Source organism: Leucopleurus acutus (assembly GCF_964270905.1).
Source record: "Leucopleurus acutus genome assembly, chromosome: 6".
NCBI lineage: Eukaryota > Metazoa > Chordata > Mammalia > Artiodactyla > Delphinidae > Leucopleurus > Leucopleurus acutus.
In genome coordinates, this window is record NC_139149.1 from 84551106 (window position 1) to 84566498 (window position 15393).

At 44.6% G+C, this 15393-nt stretch overlaps 1 protein-coding gene across 8 annotated transcripts in view; it reads left to right on the forward strand.

Moving 5' to 3' along the window:
* Nucleotides 1-3557: 3557 nt before the first annotated feature.
* CFLAR (CASP8 and FADD like apoptosis regulator) overlaps nt 3558-15393 on the forward strand; it is a 53334-nt gene continuing 41498 nt past the window's right edge. Inside the window, exons 1-2 of one of the 8 annotated variants that reach the window (XM_082841011.1) lie at nt 3558-3961; nt 12237-12289. The gene's annotated coding sequence lies outside the window, so the exon portion shown is untranslated. Of the gene's footprint in view, nt 3962-5213; nt 5893-12236; nt 12290-12312; nt 12626-15393 lie in introns of those variants that run through there. The other 7 variants (XM_082841010.1, XM_082841012.1, XM_082841009.1 and 4 more) reach the window with 7 other exon arrangements.

The following is a 15393-nucleotide window of genomic DNA, read 5'->3' on the forward strand; positions in this document are numbered from 1 at the left end:
GTAGCACGTGGGCTCAGTATTTGTGGCTCGTGGGCTCTAGAGCGAAGGCTCAAGTTGTGGCGCACAGGCTTAGTTGCTCCGCGGCATGTGGGATCTTCCTGGACCAGGGCTCGAACCCATGTCCCCTGCATTGGCAGGCGGATTCTTAACCACTGTGCCACCAGGGAAGCCCCTTCCACCTTAATCTTTATTATTTTCTTCCTTCTGGCTGCTTTAGGTTTAGTTTGCTCTCCTTTTACCAGTACACGTATATTAATTTCTATATGTTATAGGCACAAGAATCCATTATATTATTTTATACAATTGCTTTTAAAATCAGTTGAGTAGGAAAAATGTTCATTTATACTGTCTCATAATTATATAACTGCCTTTTCTTTTTTTTTAATTAATTTTTATTGGAGTATGGTTGCTTTACAATGTTGTGTTAGCCTCCACTGAACAACAAAATGAATCAGCCATACACATACAGATATCCCCTCCCTTTTGGACTTCCCTCCCGTTTAGGTTACCATAGTGCATTAGGTAGAGTTCCCTGTGCTGTACAGTATGTTCCCATCAGTTGTCTATTTTATATATAGTACCAATAATGTATATGTGTCAATCCCAGTCTATAACTGCCTTTTCTGATGTTCTTTTCTTTTTTTCGTGTGAATTTGAATTACTGTCTGGGGTTATTTGCTTTCAACCTGAGGAACATCCTTTAGTATTTCTTGTGAGGCAGGTCTGCTAGCACAAATTCACTCAGTTTTTGTTTATTTGGGAAAATTTCACCTTATTTCACCAACTTACTTTGATAACATTGTTTCTTGGATGGAGCACTTTGAATATGTTATCTCATTGCCTTCTGGTTTCTCTTGCTTTTCCTGAGAAGTCAGTTATTAATCTCACTGGCATTTATTTGTAAGTAATGAGTCATTTTTCTTTTGCTGCTTTCAAGATTTCTTCCTGTCTTTGACTCTCAGCATTTTTTTTTTTTTTTTTTTTGTGGTACGCGGGCCTCTCACCGTCGTGGCCTCTCCCGCTGCGGAGCACAGGCTCCGGACGCGCAGGCCCAGTGGCCACGGCCCACGGGCCCAGCCGCTCCGCGGCACGCGGGATCCTCCCGGACCAGGGCACGAACCCGCGCCCCCCGCATTGGCAGGCGGACTCCCAACCACTGCGCCACCAGGGAAGCCCGACTTTCAGCATTTTTTCTCTATTGTGTCTGTAGATCTCTCGCATTTATTTATCCTATTTGGAATTTGTTGAGCTTCCTGGATATGTAAGTTATAGTTTTCAATAAATTTGGAAAGTTTTCAGCCATTATTTCTTTGGATTTTTTCTGCTCCTTCTTCACTCTCCTCTCCTTCTAGCACTCCTATTATGCACATGTTCGTGTGCTTAGTGATGTCCCACATTTCTCTGAGGCTCCTTACATTTTTCTCTGTTCTTTGGCTTGCATAATCCCTATCCATCTACCTTCAAGTCAGCTTATTCTTTCTTCTGCCAGTTCAAGTCTCCTGTTAAGCCCCTAATGAACTTATTTCAGTTATTGTACTTTTCAACTCCAGAGTTTCTATTTAGATCATTTTTATGGTTTCTGAGTCACATCCCTGTTCTAGGGGCTGAATATCTATTGATATGTTCTATTTGGTATGACATTGTCATCATACTCTAACCATGTTTTTCTTTAGTTCTGTGAACATGTTTATAATACTTTGAATTTTTTTTTCTGATAAATCTAACATCCTGTTGCTCTTAAAGCAGTTTCTGTTGCCTGCTATTTTTCCAATGTATGGGTCATACTTTCCTATTTGCTTGCATGCCTCATAATTTTTTGTTGGAAACTGGACATTTTAGATAATGTATTGTAGCAACTCTGGGTACTTGTTTCCTCCCCACTCCCCACCCTCTCCACCCTCTCCACCCACCCCAACCTCCTTATCGTTATTTGCTTGTACATATATTGTTCTACAAATAAATCTAATCAAAATCTGGCCCCTTTGAAGCAAAAGTTTATGAGGTCAGTGTCTAATATTTGTCTTACCCCAGTAGGGCTTCCCTCAGCTGTCTTTATCTTTGATTCTTTCCTGCAAACTAGCCAGTTTACAATTTAGCTCATATCTTGAATCTCCTCCCAATTGCCTATCACCACAACCTCCAGGTTTTTGAGAGCACCCTTTGGCTTGTTATTTCTCCACGCTCTGTTGCAAATGAAGTCAGTGTCTATGGGAAGAGATTAAGAGCTATCTGTTTTATGGACCGATCCATAAAACATGGCGGGGGGGGGGGCACAATCACTGAGTCTGGGCTTTGGAGCAGGAGGTGGAACAATGGCAAGCTTCTCTCAGACTCACATCCCTGTTCTAGAGGCTGAATTCTAGGTGAGGATGCGTAGCAGCCCGAGGTTTTCTTGGCTTTCTTCTTCTGGCTTGAACCACTACTACAGCAGCTGAGGTAAGGGTGATTAGGACCCCAGTATTCTCAGCGCTCCAGCCCAAGGTAGAGCCTCTGGTGCATGAGTGGGGCTGGATGGAAGAAAGAATCCTCCATCTCTCAATCACATTTATACAGGACTTAGGCTCAGTATCAGGTAGCCAGGGCCAGGCAGGGTGAGAATTGTTGACATCTGCCCCTCCCACTGGGAGCCTGGGAAGAGGAGGCCCAGTGCTCCCGGTTTAAAGACAGAGTGGGGACTCCGCCTTGCAGTTGGGAGGGCAAAGAGAGGAAGAGGGCTTGGTTGAAATACCACAGACTCTCGCCTTTCTTACCAATTTTTCCTAGATTTTCTTGAATAGCTATTTATTTGCTCTTTTAGGAATATTTCCAAGGCTGTAAATGGTTGTTTTTGCTTGTCTTAAAACGATTTTCATCAGTTTCATTAGGGAGTGGGTCAGCAGAGCTCCTCATGCTGTCATGCGGTGGTGAATTTTTCTTGGTATTATTTTTGCAACTTTCCTGTAAGTTTAAATATATTTAAGAAAAGTTTAGAAACTTTAAAAAAATCACAAGAAAGTCGTCATGAGGAATGAAGCATAAAGCGCTTTTACATATGCTCTATTATTTTTCCAAGGCATCCGTAACAAACACTAGAAGTGCAGTAAAGAGCAGGACCCCATGGGGGCCTTCCCGTGGGACAGGCCTCCCCCGCCATGTCCTCTGCTGTAGCTCCTCTCTGAAAGTACCTAGATAATAGTATTTGACGCACATTTCCTGAGTTGTTTTGCAGATGCAAACCCCCCCCCACTTCAACAAACGGAAGATGTTAACGGACGACCATGAGCACAGAGCCCCAGGCCTCCTGAAGCCTAGAGACTGATCATGTTCACCTCTGTGACACCAGCCCACTACCTCACCATCAGCCAATCAAAGAATTGTGCAAGAGCTGATCACGTATCCCGCGACACCTCCACCCCCTACTTGGCTTTTAAAAGTGCTTTGCTGAACCAGGCTTTTTAGGGCACGGGCCACCTCCTCTTCTTGCACGGCCTCACCAAAAACCTTTCTCTGCTCCAAACTCCAAGGTTTCCGTTTGTTTGGCCTCACTGTGCTCTTGGGCACATAGAACTTGCGTCCACAGTTTGTTCTGTCCATAGTGACAAGTAGATCTGCGTATTTAGGCAAACACCCAGAGTTCACAGCAAGCCCAGTCAGAGCGGGTGTAAACAGGAAACAGCAGGCAGGCGGGTTGTTGAACAGCACGGCAGTGTTTCAATTCAAAGGGCTGGTGAGTGGGGAGGGGTCTCTGGGTCTAACACAGTGAATGTCAGACCGTCAACCTTTTAGAGGGTTAAAGCTTTTGTACGATACGAGAGAAGACCAAGGTGAGCAAGGCGAGCGCATGCGGGACTGGCCAGCAAAGCCACATCCGCTTTCAGGCTTTCGGTTTCTTTGCCTCCATCTTGCCTGCGATTTTCAGGTATCAGAGGAGTGAAGTCTTGACGGGTCGCAGCCAAAGGAGAGCCTAGCCGCGGGCAGGACGGTACGTGCCCGCGCGGGACCCCGCAGCTCCCCACCCTCCCCAGCTCCCCGCCGGACGCCAGGCCCCGTATCCTCTCGCGTTCCCGGATTGGCGCTTCCTTGCACTCGGCCTGGGCAGGGGGTGCCTGGCAGGGGCCAGGGGAGGGGTGGGACTTCTGGTAGGTGACTCAGTCCCGCCGATCTCTTACCTCCGATTTGCCCCGCGGGCACCAGGCGGGCCGGAGCGCCCCCGCCCCGATTCTCTGGAGGGGCGCTTGAGTCTTCCGGGATTCCGGTGCGGTCGGAGCGGCGGATCGCCCAGACCCAGTGACTCTCGCCCCAAACTGAAGCACTAGAAAACGGGCCGTGGGCTTTATGGCAGGTCCCCGGTGTCCTGCCTAAGGACACCGGGGACCTGCCTAAGAACATCCTGAGGGTTGCCCAGTTCCGGGGGTGACCTGCTCAAAAGATCTGGCAGCCTTCCTTTGGCAAAGTTGAGAACTAGGACATTTTGTGCAGTAGTGTGTCTTGGCGGAAGCAACAGGAGAGGCAAGAATTTTTTTACTCTCTCTCCTTCCCGCTGCCACCCTTTTCCCCTTCAAAGCGTCTGGGGAATGTCTGGTCAGGGCATATTCTTTTAAAATATTAACAGTGGAATGCAATAGAACAAAGACCATTGAAATTAAGAACAAATTTTTGGTTCAGGTAACAGGAAGTAAGTTCAAGGACTCTAAAGCTCTCGAATATTTTCATTTGTTGACATTTGAAATTTATTTACGAAACGAGAGGTAGTGCCAGTAGGGAACCTGTTGGACACCGACAGACCATGATAATCTAAAACTAAGACCAGACCGGTCTCTGGCAGGCTTGGCCTGCTTCAGATAAGAGATTTCAGATAAGAGAAACTGAATTTTTGGTAATTTCCCTCCGGTGGTTCCCCTAAATGATCGTTAAAAAGTTTCATGGGGAGAGGCTAAAAACTTGGGCCAACTCCAAAATTTAAAAAAAAAAAAAAGAGAGAGAGAGATTCGGGTTTGGACGGACTTTTTTTTTTTTTTTTTTTTTTTTTTGCGGTACGCGGGCCTCTCACTCTTGTGGCCTCTCCCGTTGCGGAGCACAGGCTCCGGACGCGCAGGCTCAGCGGCCATGGCTCACGGGCCCAGCCGCTCCGTGGCATGTGGGATCTTTGCGGACCGGGGCACGAACCTGTGTCCCCGGCATCGGCAGGCGGACTCTCAACCACTGCGCCACCAGGGAAGCCCTGGAGGGGACTTTTAAATGTGTCTGCCCTACAGAAGTTGCATTTTTAATATTAATACTTATTTTACTTACAGCTTCTGGGTTGGACGTCCTGATTAAAATGGCTTTTCCTAACGACTTCTTGTTTTACATTTGTTTGTAACTGACATTTACACTTCATTTAACAGTATTACTACCTGGCACCCGCTCTCGAAGGTGAATCCACCTGCAGGGCCGCAGGGGCTGGGTGCCCCTTGCTCCCTGCCCGCTGGGAATCTTGCGCGACTGGAGTGTCGGGAGGGTAGTCGACGGCAGTTTTTTTTGAGCGGTGGCCGAGGGCCGATTGGCAGCTGAAATGGAAGTAGGTTTGATCCCGGGGGGGCAGGCGGGTCCCAGCCCGGTTCTTAGTGGGGTGGAGGAGCGCAGCGGCCACGCCCGCTGGTTCCTGACCTGACGCAAGTAATTCCCCGCAATGCCAGGTGGGCTCTTTGCCCACACAAGGGAGAGTTTACTTTCTGGAGGGACACCCGTGTGTTCCTGTGGAGTTTTTAAGGTGTAGGGGCGGAGGGTTCTGGAGCAGGAAGTTTTGTTTGGGCTGTGCGTTCCTGGCGGGCTGCTGGGAGGAAGCGCACAGAGGCTTTATGCCTGGCTTGGAAGCCGCCTCTTGGCGCCTGCGATGCTCTCCTCCAGTTCCTGGTGCTGTCTGGAGTACAAGTAAGTCCCCCACATACAAACCGGAGCACGTTGGTTAAGTCCAGCATTAGCCTAGGTACCCAACTAACACAATTGGGTATATAGTACTGTACTGTAATAGGTTTATAATACTTTTAACATAAATAATACATAAGTACGATCGTGTCCGGCAAGGGTGGGCGAGGTTCCCGGCGGAAGCCATTCGGAAGAGCGGGCGGCTGCCCGGGGGTGAATGGACGGAGAACCCTTTCTCCCGACCTGCGCCCCCTGCTGGCGTCGCCCTCAGCTCTGGGGGCGTCGGGGCACTGTCCCCTGATCCCGGCAAAAAAGGCTTGAGTCTCCCGTTTTCAGCCCTTCCTTGAGCCTCCTTGGGACTCACCCACAGCACTCCAAGTCGCCAGGAGTGTCTTTCGCTTTTTACAATCTCAGGAATGAATTCTTTTTGGTTATTTCTTCCTTACAGGACGCCAAAGGCTAATTAAACTCGTGTTTATGGACTGAAATGCCTCCTTTCCTTTAATTCAGTATAATTCAGTATAAATATATATTGCACTCTTCAAGGCCAGGCAGAGTTCTGGGTGGTGGGAACATACAGATGGATCTGAACTTGTTTTTTTTTCCCCACACAGAAAAAAATCACGGAGTGGTTGGGGAGACCCAGCAAAATTACCTGCAAAGTTAACTTGGATTCAAGGCAGCCTAGAAAAGGGTCTAGAATCAACAGTCTAGAATGGGAGGAGGCCGGTTGGGGCAGGTTGGGGAAGTGGTAACGGATTACAGAGTAAATCGGTTATGTAAGAACACTATGATTGAAATGACCTATTTCTCCTTTATATTCGGCTACTGCCACCTCCTCAAGAAAAACTTCACAACCCTCCATAGAGGAAGTAAGGATTCCCTTCCTCTATACTTTACTATACTCAAGGGCTATCTTTGCACTTACCATAGGATTGCATTTAACGCTCTGTATTGTAATATTTTTTCTCTTAAAAAATTTTCAGTCAAATTGTATTATAATTATCTGGGTTAAAATACATGCAAAGTAAATAGAGAAAGCCTGCAGGGGTCCATTCCCTAAGATAACCAAAAGTTGCAGTTTATTGTCTTTTCCAGACATTTATGCACTTAAATACAGTCTAAGTATTTTTTTTAAATATGTAGTTTGCTCTCTTTTATTTTTCTTATTTTGTATGATGCTATCAGTAATCATGGGGATGTCAGAGGACTGTCCTACTTGAGGAAAAACTACTTTAAATTTTAGGCATTTTTGAGTCCATACTACACACAGAGGACTGGCCTGGAGGTTTGGCAAAATGAAAACTCTCACCCATAAATCTTAGAGTTTTAGAACTTGTGATAAGTGCAAAGGATACATTTTTAGCCACATGTACTGGGGAGATGTACCTTTTGCTAAAAGGCCAGGGGATGTCTGGTGAGCTTGGCTGGAGACATTGTATTCTGTCTGTTCATGATGAGGTCCTGTCTGCTCCCAGGAAGCCCTGCATGGTGCGTCACCCAGCTCTTAAGCAACAGCATTGTTACCCCCTAGAATTGCAAAAACTTCCTTTCACGAGCTTTGTTTCCTGGATCTAACAATCAGGTTCCAAGTACGGTTCTTACTCCATCACCAGCTCCATATTCATTGTAGATTATGAAAGGATGAGTAGGCGTTACACAAGTACAGGCCTGCTGGAGCTCTGTAATGATGACCAGTCTGTTCAAGACCTAGGAGGGTGAGCTTGGTGACCGTGATCAGCACCCACCACAGCCTAATGCAGATGAGTGGGAGCTTACCATATATGACAGTACTCAAGAAGAAAGTAAAATCAGTGATATGAAGCAGGAGGAGATGACCTGATTTAGGAATCAAGACAACTTTAGGAAGAGATGCCTTGAAAGATGGTATAGAATTTCAATAGGCAGAGACTGAAAAGAGGGAAGGGGCTTTCCAACTGGAGGCAAGTGCTTGAGCAAAGATGTTGGGACAGAAAAACACTGTCCAGGGAACACTGAGATAAGAGTCTTGAATTAGATTATGGGTTGGGCAGAGGAGGGGAGGTACTCTGAGGTGCTTGGGCTCTGTATGAGAAGTTTGCCTTAGTGAAAATAACTTTGATTCAGGAGGAGTGGGCCACTGCATGAAATGGATTTCTCTAGTGACTCTGCTCGTGTTTCTGTATCCATCTAGATGATTCATGATCTCCTTTCAATCTTGATCTTTTCTCCTTCTGGGGTTCTTTCATTCCTTCATTTTCTGCAGCCCGTATGTAGCTGTTACGAAACAGGGACGTTATTTGAGGTAATGTTATGCTGAAATTTGTGGAAGTTTCCCTGAGAGTCATGGGGCTGAGCCTCATCAAAGAACTTTATGCCATTTTATAATTGGGATCATCTATAGTTTGTGGGCAATTTGCTATAATTGAAATGCAGTGCTTGGGAAGCCAAATAATTTTTTAATGCATACTTTTAGCTGTTGATACATTATGTATCAGTAGCTAAAAGTGTGCATTAAAATTATTAAATATTAAATTTAAAAAACAGAAAAATATTAAATTAAAAACTACACATTAAATCTCAAATTGGAATGTGTTTACGCTTCAGCCTCAGTACCTGGTCTTCTAGACTGTGTTTCTGCAGCATTGCAGAAATCAGAACCTACATGATGATCTATTACTAAATACCTCATTTTAAATATTGGGGGAAAAGGGCACAAAGTGGTACTTTGTACACTATCTTAGGGTTAAAATGCCCACAGATGTAGTAAAGGGGGGTTCATTATTTCAGCTGCTCGAATTGCTACACACAGAGCCCACACCCACAGGTTCCGTACACGGATGGAGGAGGAGGAAGGTGGGTCCTGTTATGTTCAGGGATGCACTGAGCTCCTATGAGGTGGTCACATTCTTTTTGCCCAGGATCATGTAACCCCTTCTCCTTTATCTTTTTAGAAACTTCTGGGTGACTCCCTCAGGGCCGTCAACTTCATATCTCAGTGGGGATTTCCGGACACCTGAACGTTCCAGGTTTACATGCTGGTTTCTGCAGCTGGCAAGGCAGGCTTCTCCCCACTGCGGCTCAGTTTTGTAACGTTGCTGGGAAATTACATTTGCTTGCAGGCTGTGACTCAGTGAACATGACCTTGCTTTCAGGCATGCCATGACCAGAGCAGTACAAAGAATGGAATATTAAGTATGTCTATCCTTGGATAGGTTTAAGTATGATGGGAACCAGTCATGCTGGCAGCTATCTACTGGGAACGTTATGTGTTTTCAATACCAGATGGTTGGAGGCAAAGTTGACATTCTGTGAGAAAGGCTGAAAAGCCTGATTTAACCACATTTTACTGTCACCTATTGGAGCTATGCTGGGTGCCACGGAGCTAGGTACACAATATGGTGGTGGAACAAAGAAGCTACTAACCAAGTCTGGATGAGTTCTTCCCAGGAAAGCTTTACACTTAGGAGACACTTCAGCTGGCCCTGCAAACCGAGTACGGTTTTGCCAGGCAGGTAAGTGGAAGCGAGTAATCCAGGCAAATGTGCAGAGGCACGGGAAAGAACTCCTTGTTGAGGTTTGTTTGAATCCGAAAGTGCAACGTGTGTGTTAATGAGAGATGAATGCAGATGCTAGACCAGGAGGGGCCTTGAATACAAAGAAAATCGGAACCTGCAATGGGCGATGAGGAATCACTGAAAGGTCTGAATTTAGGAAAGTGATTTGGTTCAAGCAAGAGCTTCAGGAAGTTCATTCTGATAAGATGTGTTTGGAGAGGGTGAGGCCATAGGCAGAGGGAACAGAAAGGCCAGGGTGAGAGGTGGATGCTAGGTCACACCCTCATTTAAGAAGGAGGTGTAGGGGCTTCCCGGGTGGCACAGTGGTTAAGAATCTGCCTGCCAATGCAGGGGACATGGGTTTGAGCCCTGGTCCAGGAAGATCCCACATGCTGCAGAGCAACTAAGCTCGTGAGCCACAACTACTGAGCCCGCGTGCCACAACTACTGAAGCCTGCGTGCCTAGAGCCTGTGCTCCGCAACAAGAGAAGCCACAGCAATGAGAAGCCCGCACACTGCAACAAAGAGTAGCCCCTGCTCACCACAACTAGAGAAAGCCCGCGTGCAGCAACAAAGACCCAACGCAGCCAAAAATAAATAAATAAATAAATTTATTAAAAAAAAAAAAAAAGAAGCAGGTGCAGAAAGGGTGCTGAGGAGTCAGGGAAGGTTAGAGGGGGACCGTGTAGAATATAGTGGTGTGAGATCAGCTAAGGGAGAAGAGTTTCAAGGAACAGGTCAGAATGCTTGGGTAAAAGAAGACTTCCATGTGACCTTGGATGTGGCCACTAGGAGGTCACCAAGGCCTCTAGAAGAACACTGTCAGGTGAGGACACTAGGGTGAGGAGAGTTAGGCACTCACCTCAGGCACAACATTTAAGGGGGTGGGAAAATCAAGATAAATAATATTTTAATGCAAAATTTTGAAAAAATTGACATGAATGCAAAAGACCCATGATGAACAAAATATCAAAATTTTAAATAAAGACAGTATCCGCATTACTGATTCTTCCTTTGCCTCATGTTCCAATATGGCACTGAGTGTCATTGTGTAAAGGATGTGGGGCAGGGAGGATGCAGGTGAAGCCATATTGAGGAGGGAACTGAGAAGTTGAAGGAGTTGAAGTACACATTACAGTCTGCCTTTCTGAAATCCTAGCTTCACATGAAAGAGTGAAAGGCTGGTTGGTCTAGGGGATCTCAGGCTGAAGGGGTTTTTTGTTTTCTTTATTTTTAAAATGGAAGAGACTGAACATGTTTACAAGCTGAGGGGAGGAGTCCCTGAAGGTGGAGAAAGGTTGATGAAAGGGTAAGCGCAGGGGCTTATGGAGACAGGAGGGCACAGGGGAAGTGGATGGCCCTGGAGGATGAGGAACAGCAGGGGAAGGTAGCGGGCTGCCGGAGCTCACTCTCCCCGCCCCCCCCCCCCAACCCGGTATGCTGGCCTCTCACTGTTGCGGCCTCTCCCGCCGCGGAGCACAGGCTCCGGACGCGCAGGCTCAGCGGCCCTGGCCCCCCCGGCCCAGCCACTCCGCGGCATGTGGGATCTTCCCGGATCGGGGCACGAACCCGCGTCCCCTGCAGCGGCAGGCGGACTCTCAACCACTGCGCCACCAGGGAAGCCCCCGGAGCTCACTCTTGATTAGTGGCAAGCTCATCGATGAAAAGTGGCCCCAGTGCGTGGTGTTAGGATGGAAGAAAGCTGTGAGAGGGTGTTGAAAGGAGCTGACCGCAGTCCTGGAATAGCATGCCGAGCAGCAGTAAGGGGCCAGCTGAGGTTGAAGACTACAAGCGTGTGGGGTGATCTTTCCCCTGCGTTCAGCACGACTTCTCCTCTAGATGTATGAGTGGTGGAGGCTCACCATCTGAGGATGGGATGTGGAGGTGATCATCCCAGTTTGCCCGGGACTGAGGAGTTTCCTGGAACATGGGACTTTCAGTGCTCAAACTGGAAAGTTCTGGCACACCAAGGTGTTGCAGAGCTGGCAGTCAGGCGGCAAAAGGGCAAAAAAGAATTGAGGTGCTGGCCAGAAGAGGGTTTGTAGCACATGCTCTAGGTCCCATCTGGGGAGCAAAGGAAGTGAGGCCGTCACCTGGTAGCGACTTACAGAACTCCATTTATTCGTTCATTCAAATACTCATTGAGTGCTTACTAGGAGTCAGGCACTGGGGTCTGTGCAGAAGATCTAACCACAAAGAGGATAAAAATATTCTCATGGAATATCCTTCTCTGGTGGCTAAGGTCAGTTGGTGCCCCAGACCCACTCCCACTTCCGTCTAGAGGGTAGCAAACTACAAACTGCCTTTCCCAGACTCCTTTACAACCAGGATGTGAATTAAGGTGCATTTGGGCAAGATTTGTAAACAAGTGGGGTAGAGGCCAATAACTGGCTGCTTTTGTTCAATTATCTGCTGGCAAGCATGGTGGTGGTGACGTGGGGATTTGGGCAGCAGCATTATGAAGTCCAGTCACCCGCTTTGGAGGAGTGGAGGCAGATGGGGTGGCAGTTGGCCCTCTGATCTCGGGGTCACTGCCCGAGGTGTTCTTGAGCTCTGTGCTACCAATGATGGCCTCCTGCTTCCTCGCTGCCTTGGCTGAGACAAGATCTTTCTGGGAGCCCTGGGAGTCTTTCTCAGAAACTCACTCAAGGGCCCATTTCTCCAGCCCTTACAGCAGTTTTGTAAGCGCCTATTTCAATGTATTTCTACTCAAAATAACTGAAGTGGTTTCTGCTTCTAGCACCTGACACCCTTTCCATTAGCCAGTGGAAATGAACCCTGGTGACTTACATCTGCTTTGTTTGGTGTTTTCAGTGATCACTGGCAACTGCTAGAGAAATGAAACTGGAGCTGCTCTGGCTGTGAAGGTGGGGGACAGTTTGTACCATTGTGGAAATTCTGTGGGGGTGGAAAAGGAGAGACAGTCATTAAATTACAGTTTGCCAGTGAGGGGGTACAAGAACAGGGGAATTCCTTAAACATTCTAAACACACACAGCTGCCGGTTTCCCCCAGTTAGGGAAGATAGTGGGAGTGGAAGGACACTAACAGAAATAGCAGTCCATCTGAAGGACTGGGTGTTTGAAAGCAGGAAAGAGAAAGAATTGGGCTTGGACAGCTTCTTTGTCCCTGAGTGAGGTGAAGCCCTTGACTTCAGAGGAGGTGTGTGGTGCTGAACTAGGAAGTTCAGGTAGAATGGGGCTGGTAAGTGGTGGGCACTATCCTTTCACCAAACTCTAAAGAACTTATTCTACCTGCCCTCCCCCTCCCCACTCCTTCTACCCTATCTTTTGAACCATGTTAAGTAAAATCTGACTTGTTCTTTTTGATGATAACTTTGGGATGCCTCTAGGCTTTCTTGTTCTAAGGATTGTCTATATATACATCAAAAAAGCTCTAAAAGCATTTTGAATGCTGTGAGATAGTTTCTATATGGCATACTCCGGTTGTTTTTTTTTTAATGTAGTACTTGTTAACTGGACTGTAAATGCTGAGTGCAGAAGAGAGAGAGAGAAGTGCCTTTTTCAGTTCAAAAACTTACAGGGTTTCCTTTTGGCTAATTATCGTTTTCTAATTTTATTGTACTGTGGTCAGAAAATATGGTCAGAGGTATATTTATTTTACTATCTATAGACCTGTTGCTGAGTTTATGAAGTAAAATGTTACAAATTCAGTCATTTCCCCTTTGTATTTTTATCTAGTCACATTCTGTTAATCCCTCTTAATGTTTTCAGTATACACACACACACACACACACACACACACACACATATCCCTAAACAATATATGGTGTTATTATTAACATTTAGGGCCTTAATGTAAATTAATTATATGGTATGCATGCTTTAGCAACTTTTTGCCTTAGCAAAAATATTTGTTTTGTTGTTTGGTTTTTTGTTTGTTTGTGAGATTCATTCATGGTTTTTCATTTTCAGGGCTGTATAGTGTTTCGTCAAAGGACTGTGACATTTTATTCAGTCTCTTCTTGGTAGACTTTTAAGTGGTTTCCATTATTTTGCTATACCATCTATTGCTGCTTGGAACATTATGTACATGTCTTGGTATATCTGTGTAAGAGTTTTAAAAGGATATTCACTTAGGAATCAAATTTTCATGTCATGGAGTAATGAGTGCTTTCATCTTTACCAGGTATTGCCAAATTATTCTTCCAAGTGGCTATGTCAGTTTATAATTCCTCCAGCAATGTAAAAGGTTTCATATTTCACTGTATTTTCTCCAACATTTGGTAACAGATACTAGCATTTGGCCAATGTGAAATAATATCTCACTGTAGTTTAAATTTGCATTTCTCTGAATACTGTTTTGGTTTGAATATCTTTTCATATGGTTTATGGCTGTTTGGAGCTTTCTTTTTTTCTGGGAACTGCCTATTGCCTATTCTTCCCTTGAGTTGCTTGTCTTACGCTTATTGATTTGCAGAAATGCTTTCTACATTGTGGATACTAGTTCTTTGTTAATTAAATATGACGCGTTTGTCTTCTGAGTCTGCTCTTTATCTTTTTTTCATTTTTAAAAGGATGTATGCTTTTTATGTCTTACAAATTCATTTTTGTAATTGTAGGTTATAATAATATTCTTGGAGAATCTCTTCTAGAAATTTTATGTCCAGGACTTTAGTACATGTGGAACTGACTTGTAAATGGTGTGAGGAAAGGATACCAGTTTATCCTCTCTATATGTATGGATACCCAGTTGTCTCAGCACTATTTCTGGACATTAATGTCCTTTCCCTGTTGATTTACAGGAACACCTAGACATCTGTGTGTGGATTAATTCCTGAGCTCTCATCTGTGTATTAGTTGTTTTATTATCTATTCCTTGTCATATTACTATACATTTGTATTAAATCTTGATATCTGCTAAGGCAACTTCCTCCAACTGGTTGTTCTTAAAACTTATACTGGTTATTCTTGGCCTTTCTCCTTCATATCAATTCAAAATTAGCTTGCCACAGTCCATGGCAAAAGTTTTTGGATTTGGATTTTTGATTGGGCTTAAATTTATAAATTCATTTGAGAATTGATATCTTGATGATACTGAGTCTTCTGTTCATGATTATTGTTCATTTCTTCAATTATCTGTCTTAACTGAAGTCTTCAATAAAGTTTTATAATTTCTTCTTTAATGTCTCATGTATCTTTTGTTAGATTTATTCTGCATACCTTACAGGTTTTGTTGCTGTTGTAAATAGTATCATTTTTTCTTTGAAATATACATTTTCTTCCTGTTTTTTGCTAATGTACAGAGATATAATTGACTTTTATTTATTAATCATATATCTCAAAACCTTAACCTCTTATGAATTCTAACATTTTGTCTGTTGGTATACTTGGGTTTCCTATCCAAGTAGAAAATCTTATTGCATGTGAAGAATGATAGTTGCTTCTTTGGTTCCGATGCTTATACTCTGACTAACCTTTTTTTCTTATTTTAGTGCTAAGCTCTGTCCTCTAGTACAATGTTGAATAGAAGGGATGATCATACATATACTTGTCTTGAGCCTCATTTTTAAAGGAATGCTTCTAACATGTCACCATTAAGTACAATATTTGCAGTGGACTTTTCTCTTTTTCTCATAATTACTATTGGACTGTGTATAGATTGCTGCCTCATAAGTCCCTTGCTTTTAATCCATAGAGCATCGTTTTTAGAGAACTCATGTCTTTATTATATCGAATCTCCCTATTCATGAGCAAGGTAAAGCTCTCCATTTATCTAGATCTTTATTAATGTCTTTCCAATAATATTTTATAGTTTTTTTTCCTGTTAATGTCTTGCATATCTTTGTTAGAATAATTCCTACATGTTTTAATGCTATTGTATATGGCAAATCTTAAAGAACCAGCACTGTGGTTTTGAGTTGTTTTTTCTTTTTGCCCTCCTACAAGTTTGCTTACTTTCTTAAATGCTAAACTATATATTTGAGCAAATGTTTTTTATGTTTTATTTAG